This window comes from Xiphias gladius, chromosome 7 (genome assembly GCF_016859285.1).
Source record: "Xiphias gladius isolate SHS-SW01 ecotype Sanya breed wild chromosome 7, ASM1685928v1, whole genome shotgun sequence".
NCBI classification, from domain to species: domain Eukaryota; kingdom Metazoa; phylum Chordata; class Actinopteri; order Istiophoriformes; family Xiphiidae; genus Xiphias; species Xiphias gladius.
The window spans coordinates 18,016,797-18,031,213 of record NC_053406.1 but is presented as its reverse complement, the minus strand read 5'-3'; the positions used below and the strand labels follow the sequence as shown (position 1 = coordinate 18,031,213).

At 41.5% G+C, this 14,417-nt stretch overlaps 1 protein-coding gene across 12 annotated transcripts in view; it reads right to left on the bottom strand.

Annotated features, from left to right (window-relative positions):
• Positions 1–12,840, bottom strand: part of LOC120791789 (muscleblind-like protein 1) — a 73,189-nt gene extending 60,349 nt beyond the window's left edge. For 9 of the 12 annotated variants that reach the window (XM_040130487.1, XM_040130494.1, XM_040130490.1 and 6 more), the window contains exon 1: positions 12,747–12,840. The gene's annotated coding sequence lies outside the window, so the exon portion shown is untranslated. Of the gene's footprint in view, positions 1–3,539; positions 3,597–7,845; positions 7,934–12,746 lie in introns of those variants that run through there. The other 3 variants (XM_040130499.1, XM_040130488.1, XM_040130489.1) reach the window with 3 other exon arrangements.
• Positions 12,841–14,417: the final 1,577 nt, after the last annotated feature.

Here is a 14,417-nt window from a genome sequence, read left to right as displayed (position 1 = left end):
TGATACATGATACCAGTATCAACCCAAAGTAACAATGTTTTCTGCATTAAATCCAAAATTACTTTGATGTCACAAAATTTAAGGAGTTCCCTAATATCAAATAAGCCATGAGCATGTGTCTAGTTCAACAGTCAAACCAAGGCCTGCACGCTGATGGAGCCAGACAGCAATGGAATGATCAGCAACCTTCTTGACGGCAATACAACCTGTATCCAACTGCACTAACAAGGATGAGAAAAATCTGACAAATATTTCTCACAGTGTTCTGTCAGCAGAGCTTGTCACTGTCATTTTGCTGGCCGCTAGATATTATCCCTGACCCATATTTTCCAACTTCACCCTTGAGCCATATTTTCCCAAATCCGTACAAGTTGCGTCTCAGCCTTATATCAGGCCAGAGCAGTGTTAAGCTTCCCAACAAAACTATTACAAAAAATATGAATTGACATTTTTCCATGACAAAAACGAGAAGAAATACTAAATATTCAGACAACCTTGAAAACAAAAATAACTATGACGAAATGTATTAGAGCTTTTGATGACTAAAATAAGCCATAAAAGATAGACGGATGAACAAATGCACAAGTGAATTACTGTTTAAATGCAGTCTTATTCTACAACATGCAGCATCACACATCGAATACTCCTGATCAGTAAAATATATCCTCCACTTCCCAGAACTATCTCAGAAGTTGTTGTAGCTTTTGCCCAAATAAGCAGCTTCTTTCATTTCAGTAACGTTATATTTCTTCCAATAATTTTAGTTAATGACCCTGCTTCTTGGAAAGTAAAAGCGACAGATTTATGGACTAAATTAATCTACAATCCCAATGAAATTTAGACAAGAAGACAGAACAGCTGGGAAAAAACAAAAAAAAAACAGGCACACTGACAATTATTGAAAGATAAACCAACGTTAATGTAAGATTATCAAGTGCTATCTTTCGTGTTTATTGACTGACTGTAAGATTAATGTGGCGATGACCAAAAATGAAAAGAAAATACCACAGTCTAGCACATTAATGTCACAGTAGACAAGAGATTGTCTGGCAGAAATCGCAGTTTTCAGTTTACCATAGTTTGTTCTGACCCAGAAGCCTCCAGGCAGATAATATAAGGTTAAGATATGTCCCACATTATTGAATGAGTCTTATATTATTTGTTAAAAGCAACGTATTTCCAATATTTGGCTATCCAGTAGAATAGTGTGTATCCATTTGCTGTAGCGTAGAACATGGACAGATGATGAGATACAAATACCAGGATAACTAGCTAGCAGAGGGGGTGAGACTTTCATTCTCTATAAATGCAGCAAATGACAGCAGTTGCTGCATATATGGAACGACAGTGTTCGCTCACTTAGTTCTGTTAGTGCATGATGCTTTTTTCATTTTATTGCCAACAGGAATACAAAACAGCTGACTATCGAGTACTTTATCATACACAACACTGTATTTTATGTATGACTAGCAATTTGGTACTATGTTATTTGCTGTGGTATTATTGTACATTAAGTTAGTGTAGCATATGCTAACAGCTTTTTAGCTCAGCTAGCATGGGGATTACCATGGACGGATCCTTTCAAGTGGTCTCAGAAGTTGTCAGTTAGGTTATCCATCGTAGCAGAACACCCAATATCACATTCATTTATTTTACACAAGCAGAAATACTTGCTGTAGTCAGACATTATTCCAACCCAGATGTTGAGTAAGCATGCAAAAATATTCACTGCATCAAAGCATGGTTCTTGTGCCACCTTGGGGTGTGTACTTTAGCTAGCTGGCATGCTCAAATACTATAATACTATAATATTTAAGATTTACAAGATTTACATAATATCCGTATTAATGATGGAGACATGGCTCATTAAGAAAAGATTACGTCACATAACAGTGAATGATTCTGATGAATTAATTCTCTTTTACTTCAGCCGAAGATATTGCATTTGGTCTCCATAAACCTACGTACGTTATTGTGTCACAATAAAGACTTTGCTTTTTTTCCCTTCCTGCTTAAAATGCTTGAGTAACACGGAGTGATGGACATCTCTGTGACATTAATGAGCTCAAATACCTTGCCGAGGGGACAACAGCATTAATAAGGGTCACATGGACTGTGTGAAGAAAAAATACCCAGTCCCTACCCATGCAAGCTTGAGATTTGATCCAACAGTCCTAGGCTGAGTGCTGATCATTCTGAAATGATGCTCCATTACAGTGATGTTTCCACAAATTGTACCATCAGGATAATCTTAGACTTCATTCCATTCCCCACCTTGTGAAAAACACACATCAGTATTGACCACAAACCATGAGACAGCAGATTCGTATCATGTAAGGAGGATACACAACTACAGAGATGAATGGAAGGTCAGTCAGTGCATTGATATTCAGGACACGGCCATATGAGTAATATGTACGCATATGCACAACATCAACTATCTCTCTTGTGCGCTGGTGCTATCTCACAAACACACACATAACACACACACACACACAATCTACGACTCCCTCCTTCAGCTGTAAGACAAACAGAGGGGAGGGGAGACGACGAGGGCAGTCAAGTGGCACGTGTGCAAGCTGTCGTCTGCACTGTGATATCAGCGCAAGTGTTTAAACAGCCTGACATGCACAGAGACAGGGGGTGAGGCAGTCATAGTAGACACCCACATGAATAGGGATGTGAGATATTATGTGTTTAAATAAATGGCTATGTATTAGATTGTGTGTGTTAGGGAGGGAGATAATTACAGGTATTGTGCATATATGCATACATTTTGTTCATCTATACAAGTAGTACTAGTTTTTACCCCTATCTTCACTGCAGTGTGGCTACCTGGCTGTGTTTGTGCCAGTGTGGTGTAATGCAGTGGCAGAGAGGGTGTCACTGAGTTCATGGACATAAACCAACCCACTGCCAGACCAGTCTGCTCCTCTCAGGAATAGCAATGGAGGTGGTGCGTGTATGAGAGTGTGTGTGTGTGTGTGTGTGTGTGTGAGAGAGGGTAGATCGAAAACAATTGCAAGACAGAAAAAGCAAGAATGAGAGGAAGACTCAGAGACAGACAGACCAACAGACAGGGTAAGAGACAGACATGGGTGATAAAAAGGAGAAATCCAAGGGATACAGATGTAATAGATGGAAGTGAGGCAGACAGATGCCAGTGAAAAAGAAGTCTGCCCAATTTGAAAAAAGCCCCCTTGTGTAAATTTACCACATCCGCTTGTGGCATTTCAAGCGCAGGGGCCTTTACCACTAAAAGGCAAATACACCCACACACGTATGTACTTACAGGTGAATCTGGGAATGTTGAGAAAAAAAAAGAAAAAAGAAAAAAAAACCCCAAAAAAGTTTAAAAAAAAGGCTAACTGACAGACAGATGGACAGACAGGTAGACAGAGGGGAGGTACAGGTGGCATGGCCTCTGACAGACAGAGTGCAGATATGCAGTATATAATGAGATGGGAGCAGACTGAGAGAGAGGTTTCAGACAGAGAGATGCAATAAGTACAGCGAGATAAGAATAATTCATGACAAACCTGGGTAGTGGAAAATCCTTGACAGGAGACGATTCAGTAACAGCAATGGCTGAAAAGCTTAATAGCAAAATTGTTGCAAAGATTATGAAGTGTAATAGATGACGATGATTAACACTAATAATTTGGCTTTATATGAATTTTCACACTCTGCAGTCTGGTATTTTGATCAAATCAGGAAATACCAAAGGAGTGGATGCTCCCTAAAAGAAAATATCAGCTTTGCAAATCGCAACCACACACACACACACACACAATCTACGACTCCCTCCTTCAGCTGTAAGACAAACAGAGGGGAGGGGAGACGACGAGGGCAGTCAAGTGGCACGTGTGCAAGCTGTCGTCTGCACTGTGATATCAGCGCAAGTGTTTAAACAGCCTGACATGCACAGAGACAGGGGGTGAGGCAGTCATAGTAGACACCCACATGAATAGGGATGTGAGATATTATGTGTTTAAATAAATGGCTATGTATTAGATTGTGTGTGTTAGGGAGGGAGATAATTACAGGTATTGTGCATATATGCATACATTTTGTTCATCTATACAAGTAGTACTAGTTTTTACCCCTATCTTCACTGCAGTGTGGCTACCTGGCTGTGTTTGTGCCAGTGTGGTGTAATGCAGTGGCAGAGAGGGTGTCACTGAGTTCATGGACATAAACCAACCCACTGCCAGACCAGTCTGCTCCTCTCAGGAATAGCAATGGAGGTGGTGCGTGTATGAGAGTGTGTGTGTGTGTGTGTGTGTGTGTGTGAGAGAGGGTAGATCGAAAACAATTGCAAGACAGAAAAAGCAAGAATGAGAGGAAGACTCAGAGACAGACAGACCAACAGACAGGGTAAGACACAGACATGGGTGATAAAAAGGAGAAATCCAAGGGATACAGATGTAGTAGATGGAAGTGAGGCAGACAGATGCCAGTGAAAAAGAAGTCTGCCCAATTTGAAAAAAGCCCCCTTGTGTAAATTTACCACATCCGCTTGTGGCATTTCAAGCGCAGGGGCCTTTACCACTAAAAGGCAAATACACCCACACACGTATGTACTTACAGGTGAATCTGGGAATGTTGAGAAAAAAAAAGAAAAAAGAAAAAAAACCAAAAAAGTTTAAAAAAAAGGCTAACTGACAGACAGATGGACAGACAGGTAGACAGAGGGGAGGTACAGGTGGCATGGCCTCTGACAGACAGAGTGCAGATATGCAGTATATAATGAGATGGGAGCAGACTGAGAGAGAGGTTTCAGACAGAGAGATGCAATAAGTACAGCGAGATAAGAATAATTCATGACAAACCTGGGTAGTGGAAAATCCTTGACAGGAGACGATTCAGTAACAGCAATGGCTGAAAAGCTTAATAGCAAAATTGTTGCAAAGATTATGAAGTGTAATAGATGACGATGATTAACACTAATAATTTGGCTTTATATGAATTTTTCACACTCTGCAGTCTGGTATTTTTGATCAAATCAGGAAATACCAAAGGAGTGGATGCTCCCTAAAAGAAAATATCAGCTTTGCAAATCGCAACCACACACACACACACACACACACACACACACACACGTGAAGTGCAGGATCCCATACTTGTCATCAGAGCAGCATTTGGCCAAACAGGGGATAATCTGTACTCTTCAGCTGTCTATGACCAGTGATTCAGTTTGACACCTTAATCTGTGGAAATCACAGAGGGCTCCTCCATGGAGCCAACTGTATTTACTATAGATTACATCTTCCACTAGTGTGCATTAGTCCAGTGACAGCTTTGCAGACTGCAGGGAAAACAGCAATCATACACCATTGACTGGCTCATTGTGATTTTGCCACTCGCCAAATGGCCTCGTAGGAGTCCCCTAACAATTTGTCTGAGTGACTGACCGTCTATCTGCCAGTTATACGCTCTGTGTGGAATTTCTGAGGCTTGGGACTCAAAGTCATTTGCACTCACATGATCCTGCTGTCTCCTTAATCAGAGCATCCACCCAATTTTTTTTTTTTTCTTGATAATAGAATCATGTAAATCTGGGTAAGGGTGTGCCCATGTCATTATGCACATACAAATTTCCTCACGCAAACACACTGCTCGTCTGCCCTGTGCCTGCTGAGGACAGCAGGGGGATGACATCACTTCTAGAAGGACAGATTAGTTGAGGAATGACAAGAAGGTGGGGGAGGAAAAGAAAGGAGCAGTAATTCATAGCAAAACCTCATTATTTGTTTGTATTTTTTAATTAACAGTCAAATGCAGGTAACCATGCGTCCTCTCCCACTAACTCTCCCTCTGTTAGAGTCTCTTTCTTCTCTCACACACACACAGTTGTTTAGTCGGAGTCGTCTGTGCTCTGAAATTCAGTATGTATCAGAGTGCCTCTGTGCTCTCGCTGTTCTATACTCTAATGACCTTGCTCTGATCTGCAGAGAAGCTTTTTCAACCCACTGAGAGTCAGATACCGAAAGAGAAACACAGAGTGAGATGTAAAAAAGCAGAAACACAAACAATAAGACAGAAAGCTGCAGGTAGAGAGACACAGACAGACAGGGGTGAGGAAGTGAAACTGTGTGGAGATTAGGGGGTGAGGCATGTACTCAAAACAACAGGGAAAATACAGATAGACGCAGTGTGCATTCAGTTGGGTTAATAGAAAAATCACATGAGAGTTCAAACTACGGTAAACAATTTTGTCACTAAAAATAAATGGGTTAATAAATGTCACATACACCCACAAATTTCCATCAGCATTCAGGCAACATGATGTCTTTTATTCAAATTTAGCTTCTTACTGTCACTGCTTTCATTTTTCCCTGTCCCTCCCTCTTACAGTTTCTAATTAAAAGTCTTTCACCAGAAAAAAACAAAACAAAACACTGCAAGGCTTTTACTGTGAAGGAAGTAGCTAGAAAGTGTAGCCTTAGTCACGAAGGGCAGGTTAAATGTGCTAACTCATGTTTAAAAAATAAATAAATAAATAAAAAAGGTCTACATTGAGGTATTGATATATTTTTCTCTTTTTTGTCAGTTGATCAATTCTAAACATTGCAAATGAGAAATGGTAAAAGAAGATGAAGCATAATTAAGCTATGGAGAGGTAGGGAAAATTGACATCAGCACAGAGCAGGTGTCCAAATCGTTTCAAAAAGTGGCAAATGCATTGCGCCTTCTGTTCAGATTAATTGAAAAGGTGTTTAGACCCCAAAGTTAATGAATTTCAGACACTTTCAATCTATTTCAGTAATCAAGCTTTTAATTCCAAAGAAGCAAAAAGCATTCCAAAATTCAAAACAAAAATCCAGTTTTTCAAGACAGCCGTCTGTTTATTCTAATATTTTCTCTTCAAAAAAGGACACACATGTATTAAGTAACACCCCTAATAAATCTTTCATGAGCAGTAGTTGGTTGCATCCAGTCGCCAGCCAAAATCGCTCACATTCTCTCACTGACAGAAATATAACAGCATCTATATACACAACTGTATTAAATAATCATATGTTCAATTGAACTGTACTAACGAATATTAAGCCATTGTATCCGAGTTATGTTAACTTTTGTTGGCATTTCTACAAAATGCTCATTTCAAAGATGATTGTGTGCGCACATGAATGTGTGTTAATGCGTTTGTGTGTCAGACTGGTGCAGACAGCTGGGTGAAGCGGGAGTTTAATCATTTCCTGAGGGCAGCTGTAGTGTAAACACCAGTAGTACTGTCATTATACAGGAGGAGTGTAGGGCTGTTCATACTCTATGTGTAAGCGTGTGTCTGAGTGACTTGTGTGTGTGTGTTTGGATTTTCATTCATTCATCCATCCATCCATAAACGTGAGTACATATTTAGCTTAAGTGTTAACAGTAGGAGCCACACAACTGGGATTTCAGTGTAGTCCAAGAGAGAAAGAGAGAGACAGAGTAGTCTACCAGAAAAGGGAATGTGTGTTAGTGAGTGTGTCTTTGTGCATGAGCGTGTGTGTGTGTGTTAACTACTCTGCGGAACATTAAACACTAACGTTACCCATTCTTTTGTCTGCTCAGCTCTTTTCCACATTAAAACTCAAACTGCCACGCATTAACAGTCAAGCACGGTGACCATCTGCATATGCACACACACACACAAACACACACACTTACAAACAGACTCACTCAAACACACATCAACACATCACACTCAACATCCAGATGGTGAATAAAAATTCCAAAAGCAACATGGCAGAACAAAGCAGAAAATGTAAGCAGGGGTAACTCAGTCTAGTGTCTAAACAAACACAAAGTAACACACACCAAACACGCACATACACAGAGTAAACAGCAAAGACTTACTGTATCTCTGCAAGGACTCATCTGACTGCTGCTGAGGGGAGAATGGAAAGTGAAAACCTCATGCTTGCTTCGCGGCACTCCTCTTTCACTCCCTCTGTCACTGCCCCCTCCTCCCTCCTTTTTCCTTTGCCTTCTCCCTCCCCTGCCTCTTTTCCTTCCTCCTCCTCCTCCTTCTCCTTCTCCTCCTCCCCCTCTTCCTCCTTCCCTCCCTGTCCTTCACTCCCTCGCTCCTTCTCTCTCCCTCCCTCTTGGCAGAGCCCTACTGTATTCAGATACACCAGTCTCCATATAAGGCAGCACAGCTAAACATGTCACACATAATTTATCCACAGCAGGCTGCAAGTTCACCTTTCACAGCTCGCGCTTGGATCGTATGCAAAGGAGGGAGGAGAGGAGAGGAGGAAGGGAGGGCAACGCAGGGGAACTTAACTCAGACAAACTTCTACTGTCAACAGCCACGTTCCCACAATTTCACACAGCGTGAGAGTATGTGTGTGCGTCTGCGTCCACGTGTGCATGTTAACAAATGCTGATAATTAGACCGTGAAAATGCTACTTGAGACCAAAATGCAATTCACCTGCACTGTTCCAACACTTCCCTCTACCTCTTTTATTCCTCCCTGTCTCTCCACCATCCGTATCTGCAGGCAGTAAATCTTATACAGACGCTATTTGTGAGACCTGTCCACCTGCACGTCCCTTTTCTCTATACCTCCCCCTGCTCTCCTTGTCTGTGCTACTGCCTCTATAAGAACATGACTGACAAGAGCAGAGAGAGAATGGGGAGAAAACTGCGAGGCAAATGAAATGAAAGAAGGGTTTAACAGGGACAGACAAACAGTGGAGGGGTTAAATCATTTTTGGGGGGATTGGAGCAGGAAGATACAGTGAGTGTGTGCAAGAAGGGCGAGATAAAAATAATATGTCAACAAATAAGACGCCATCTGGAGTGCTGTCTGGTTGCAGCTGTAAGAATCAGCGCGATTCCGTCTGATCATGTGTCAGGTTTTGAACAATCAATGGCTTTAAAAATATATGCCTCCTGACCACTCTTCTGTTTCCCCTGGTTGAGTTTTTCTTCAATTCACAGCCTTTATCCTGCACTTGGAAAAAAAACAAAAACAAAACAAACCAAACAGACAAACGCAGAAATGCAGCATGCAGGTAGCAGTTGTGGTGAAGTGAAGGAAAAAGAAAAAGCAGAGAATAGGTAGAAACAGAGATTGGGAATAATAATAGCTGCACTTGAGTAGCAGTGCTAGCTGATAGCTTTCTCCTCCCTCCTCCACAGCTTCAGTCCACTCACAGGACAGCAAGAGTCACAGCTCTGTTGCCATGGTGTCTAACTCCATCAAACACTACGTCAGGTGCATGTATGTCTATGTGAGCACTTGTGAGTGCATGGTGTGTGTGTGTGTGTGTGAGTGTTTGCGGAGGTGTGTGTGTGTGTGTGTGTGTATGTGTCAGGTGGGTGTTACCAAGTGACTCAGAGCCACATCACTGACTTGTGGCTGCAATATATCAGGGTGTTTGGAATTTATCACTGTATTGGCGTGTGCGTGCACATGTGTATGTGTGTGTGTGTGTGAAAATGTGTAAGGGAAAGGTGCTGATTGAACAGCAGCCTGCCCTCAAAAGAATGATGGATCTCTGTGCTGTTCTAAGTGTTAATGTTTAGCTCCAGCTTCTATAAATATTTATATTATTGTCGTTCATAGAAACAAAGCAACGCGCTACGGACTCTGGTAATATGGAATTTTGATTTTGGAGCTGGCAAGTCACTGTCCTGTGCCCAAAAAAGGCCGCGCAGTTGTCTTCCAGGATTAGGCTGAATTGGGAACGGGATGGGGTCTCTCAGAGTGTGTACATGTTGCATCGGGATTGTCTAGAAACGTGTGGAGTCTGGAAAAAAGCCGGTACAGTATGCCTGAGTTATGGTATATATGTAAGGAAATATTTTCCAGTTGCCCAATATAGAGTATAGATGTCAGGTACAGATTTAGTGTCTTGCTCGTGGCCACTTCAGTGGGTCGACTGCTTTCCAACGTTTGCTAAAGCAGTAATACCACAATGTAGAAATACTCCATTACAAATAAAATTCTTGCATTCAAAATTTTACTTTTGGCCACTTGAGGGCATTGGGAAGAAGCTGTAAAAACAACACTAACATATTATCACCTTATTAAGTTGTAGCATAAAAGTATATCAACTAGTTTATATACTGTTGTAGTTTAATTTACTGTATAACAATGCATTATTAATATGCTGTAATTTTTTTGTAATCTGAAATACAATCTTTATTTCGCCTGAAACAAGTTTAAAAAAAAAAAAGCAAAATAAAACTGCGAAGTACAATCAAATGTAAATACTCAAGTGAATAACAAGAATCTCAAAATTATACTTAAGAACTGTACTTGAGTAAATGTACTTTCCAGTTTAATGTAGAACAGGGCACAGTGAAAGGTTTTGGATTGCTGCAATTGCAGATAAGGATAAGACTAAGGATCCTGCTCCCTGCTCTGCTTGATGTCTGTGTATGGACGAGCGAATGAAAAGGACTTTTGAGGCACTGTTTTCTAACAAGAGCCATCTCATTCTGATCATATTAAAATGATGCCAAAGATCCATGAACATGTGTCCCTTGTGTTCCGGATCAAAGACAGGAATTAGGGGAAACACTTGAGAGAAAAAAAAAAAAAAAAAAGACAGGATGAGTCTAAGTTTGACAAGGAGATCTGGATCCATATATCCACTCTGATCCATGCTGCTAAGCAAAGCCAGAGCTGGACAGAGAGCAAAAGAATATCTACTGGAGAACCTCAAGGATCTTACCGAATGGAAAATCCAGCAGGGTGACCCAGTGTGTGTCAGAGGTTTTCAACATTCATAACAGACCTCTGCTCTATTTGGTGAGTATCTAAGGTCAAATCATTAAATGGATCATCTTCAAACAACAGCAGCTATTTCAGTCTGTTAAAACTGCATGACCTTGCAGAGCCTCTGCGCCTTTCTACTCAGTCTGAACAGCTCTCTGTCCGGGTACCAACATATTCTGGGGCCCCAAGATGTGACCTCAGTGGAAAATGTGGAAATCTGTCAGGGTTCTACAACAAGCCAGTAGTGGAATAAATGAATTACCATCATTCAAAAACCTCCTAGACTCTAAAACTCCCCACTGAAATAGCTCTGGTATGACCACTGTTATATAGAGCCCTGCTGGATTTACTCTTGTGATCTGCTTGAGCCAGCAATAAAAACCAGCCGCTTACAGTATCTCTCAGCTTCATCTTGAGCTCATTACAATGCACTTTCAACTTTCAAGAACTCATTATATACCCAGATGACTGTGTGTGCCTGTGCAGTATACAGACACATACATGTACACAGTTTTGTCACGCAGCTTTGTGTCTCCCTAACACCAGCGCTGAATTATTACAGAGAAGAGGCAGAGATATAGATGCTACTGTCACATTGGTGTCTGGTGGATAATTCTATCAGGTGACAACACAGATGGTGACAGGAGGCTCTTAATGAAAGCAACCGTAATGAAAAAGAGGAGCCTCTCAATTTTGAGTTTTGACAGGCATTATGGTTTTTTTTTGCCTTTCAATTCCCAAGCCATAAAAGCTCTTTGCATAGTCTGTCAGCATATACAGGTTCCCACATCCAGTCTTAAAAAGTCTTAGAGCTCCTTAGAGACTTTCATGTGATAAAGGATTGTATCAATAAAATTACCTTGAGCTATATTTTATTTAAAAGCTGGAGTTTGAGAATGCAACTAATGTTTTCCTGTTTTTTTTCAGCGACCAGCATGCATGTCTGACATTTAAATTATGTCCTTTTGGAATTAGGATCTAATTTAGAAATCATCAGTTTTATTTCAAACCTATTTCTCACTCTAGGCCCTCGTTTCGACCTTCCGCCTTGTCTCCACATGACAGTGTTGAAACATGATTTCACAATGGGGTCCCAGGGCGGAGGACTGAAATTTCCCATTTGAGTTCTAAGAGTCCCTTCCCTAAGCCGCTGCAGTCGCGCGTTCCAGTCTGTCTGGGTTTCTGGCGCAATAGATATGGTCACAAGCCTCAGTGGCCGTTAAACCACAAAATGACCCGTAATGGAGGAGCCATGCTTTTACCCGCCTATCACCTTGCGCTACTGTCATTTGACACAACATGTAGATATCTCAACAAAAAAAAAAAAAAATGTATTTGTAGTAGAACCAGCTACCAGTTACATGAAACATTTCAAACAAAGTCACTGGACATTAACTGGATGTTTTGCAGTTACTAAACTTCATATATTACTGTTGAATTCCTACTACTTTTTTGGAATAATTTCTTAAATTTTTAATTAACTTCTAACTGTTCGTAAATATCATAACATAAAGTAAATATGCTGGACTCTTCCCAATACACATGAAAAGGTAAACAGTCTTCAGAATGTGAACACAATTCCAGGAGAAGTAATCCTTTCCTAAAAGTTCAGTGTTCACCATCACTCCCATAATATAAGTTCATGCAAAACCTTACCAGCATATTCAAATCATCTACAGTTAAACATTATGCAAAAGCTGGAAGGTTTAAAAAAAAAAAACAAAAAAAAACAAAAAATGAGATATTCCACATTCATACCACCTATTTCAAATCTCCTGTCGTATATCCTCGCTTTTGAAAAATCCCAAACAATATTTCCAAGTAAGAAAAAAATACAGCAGCAAACACTAGCAACAGGCAGGGAAGTTGTCGGAATCATAACATGTCAAATATTAATGACACCCTGTCGACTGTATAGAGCAACTCTCCCGTCTCCTCCTCTCATGAGGCAGATAGATAAGGACAGACAAACAGATCGTCTTTTAAAGCCAGTAGCTATCCACTCGGTCAGAGAAGCTTTCTTACCTGCCTGGTTGTCTGTGTTTCTCTTGCACTCGGCCTGGGTGTACGAATGTGTGTGCGCTCACACACAATCCCCACGAACAGGAACTGATGAATCTGCACGACTTCAGCCCTGCAGCGTGCAGTGCATTATGGGGTTTCAGTCTCTCTCTCTCTCTCTCTCTCTCTCTCTCTTTCTTTCTATCGTGTGTATGTCTCTCTCTCTCTCTTCCTCTCTCTGTTGGCAGAGTGTTAGAGGGGGATGTCCTAGCCCCCTGTCTGGAGAGAGGAGGGTGAACTCACACACGGTGTGTCTACACACACCCACAAACACACACACAATGCAGAAGAAGCCTCATGACGACCGCCGCGGCTCCCGTTGCTGTGGCAACAGCCTCCCTCTCTCCCTCCACCCCTCTCCCGCTCCTGTACAATGCATTCAGAAAGTATTCAGACCCCTTCACTTTTTTCACCTTTTGTTGTTTTTTTGCGGCCTAATGTTAAATTGTTTAAATTCATTTTTTCCCCTTATCAATCTACACTCAATACCCAAATTGCAAATTAATTAAAAAGGAAAACTGAAATATCACACTGACAGAAGTACTCAGACCCTTTACTCTGTACTTAGTTGAAGCGGCTTTGGCAGCGATTGCAGCCTAGAGTCTTGGATATGACGCAACATGTTTCGCATGCCTGGATTTGGGTATTTTTTACCATTGCTCTCTGCATATCCTCTGAAGCTCTGTCAGGTTGGATGGGGACTGTCGGTGGACAGCCATTTTCAGGTCTCTTCAGAGTTGTTCAATTAGGTTCAAGTCAGGGCTCTGGCTGGGCCACTTAAGGACATTCAAAGAGTTGTCCCTAAGATATTCCTTCATTGTCTTCGCTGTGTGTTTGTCCTGTCAGAAGGTGAACGTTGGCTCAGTTTTAGGTCCTGACTGTTCTGGACCAGGTTTTCATTAAGCATATTTCTGTACTTTGCTCAGTTCAACGGCAGGGACAGGGCCTGTCCCTGTCGCTGAAAAACACCACCATGATTCACCGTTGGGATAGTATTGGGCAGGTGATGAGCGCTGCCTGGTTTCCCCCAGACATGATGCTTAGAATTGAGGCCAAATAGTTCAATCTTGGTTTCATCAAAACCAGAGAATCTTGTTTCTCACAGTCTGAGAGTCCTTTACCTGCTCTTTTGCGAACTCCAAGCCAGCTTTCATCTGTCTTTCAGTGAGAAAAGGCTTCCTTCTGGCCGCTCTCCCATAAAGCCCAGATCTGCAGAGTGCTGCAGTGATGGTTGTCCTTCTGGAATTTTCTCACATCTCCACAGAGGATTACCAAGGTCCTTCTCCCCCAGTTGCTCAGTTTGGCTGGTAAGCCAGCTCGAAGAAGAGTCCTGGTTTTTCCGCACTTCTTCCATTGAAGAATTATGGAGGCCACTGTGCTCTTGGGAACCTTCAACGCAGTAGAACATTTTTTGTAGCCTTCCCCAAATCTGTGCCTCGACACAATCCTGTCTCTGAGCGCTGCAGGCAGATCCTTCAACCTCATGGCTTGGTTTTTGGTCTAATATTCATTTTCAACTATGAGACCTTATATAGACAGGTGTGTGCCTTTCCAAATCATGTCCAATCGATTGAATTTACCACAGGTGGCCTCCGATCAAGGTGTAGAAACATCCCAAAGATGATCAAGAGAAAT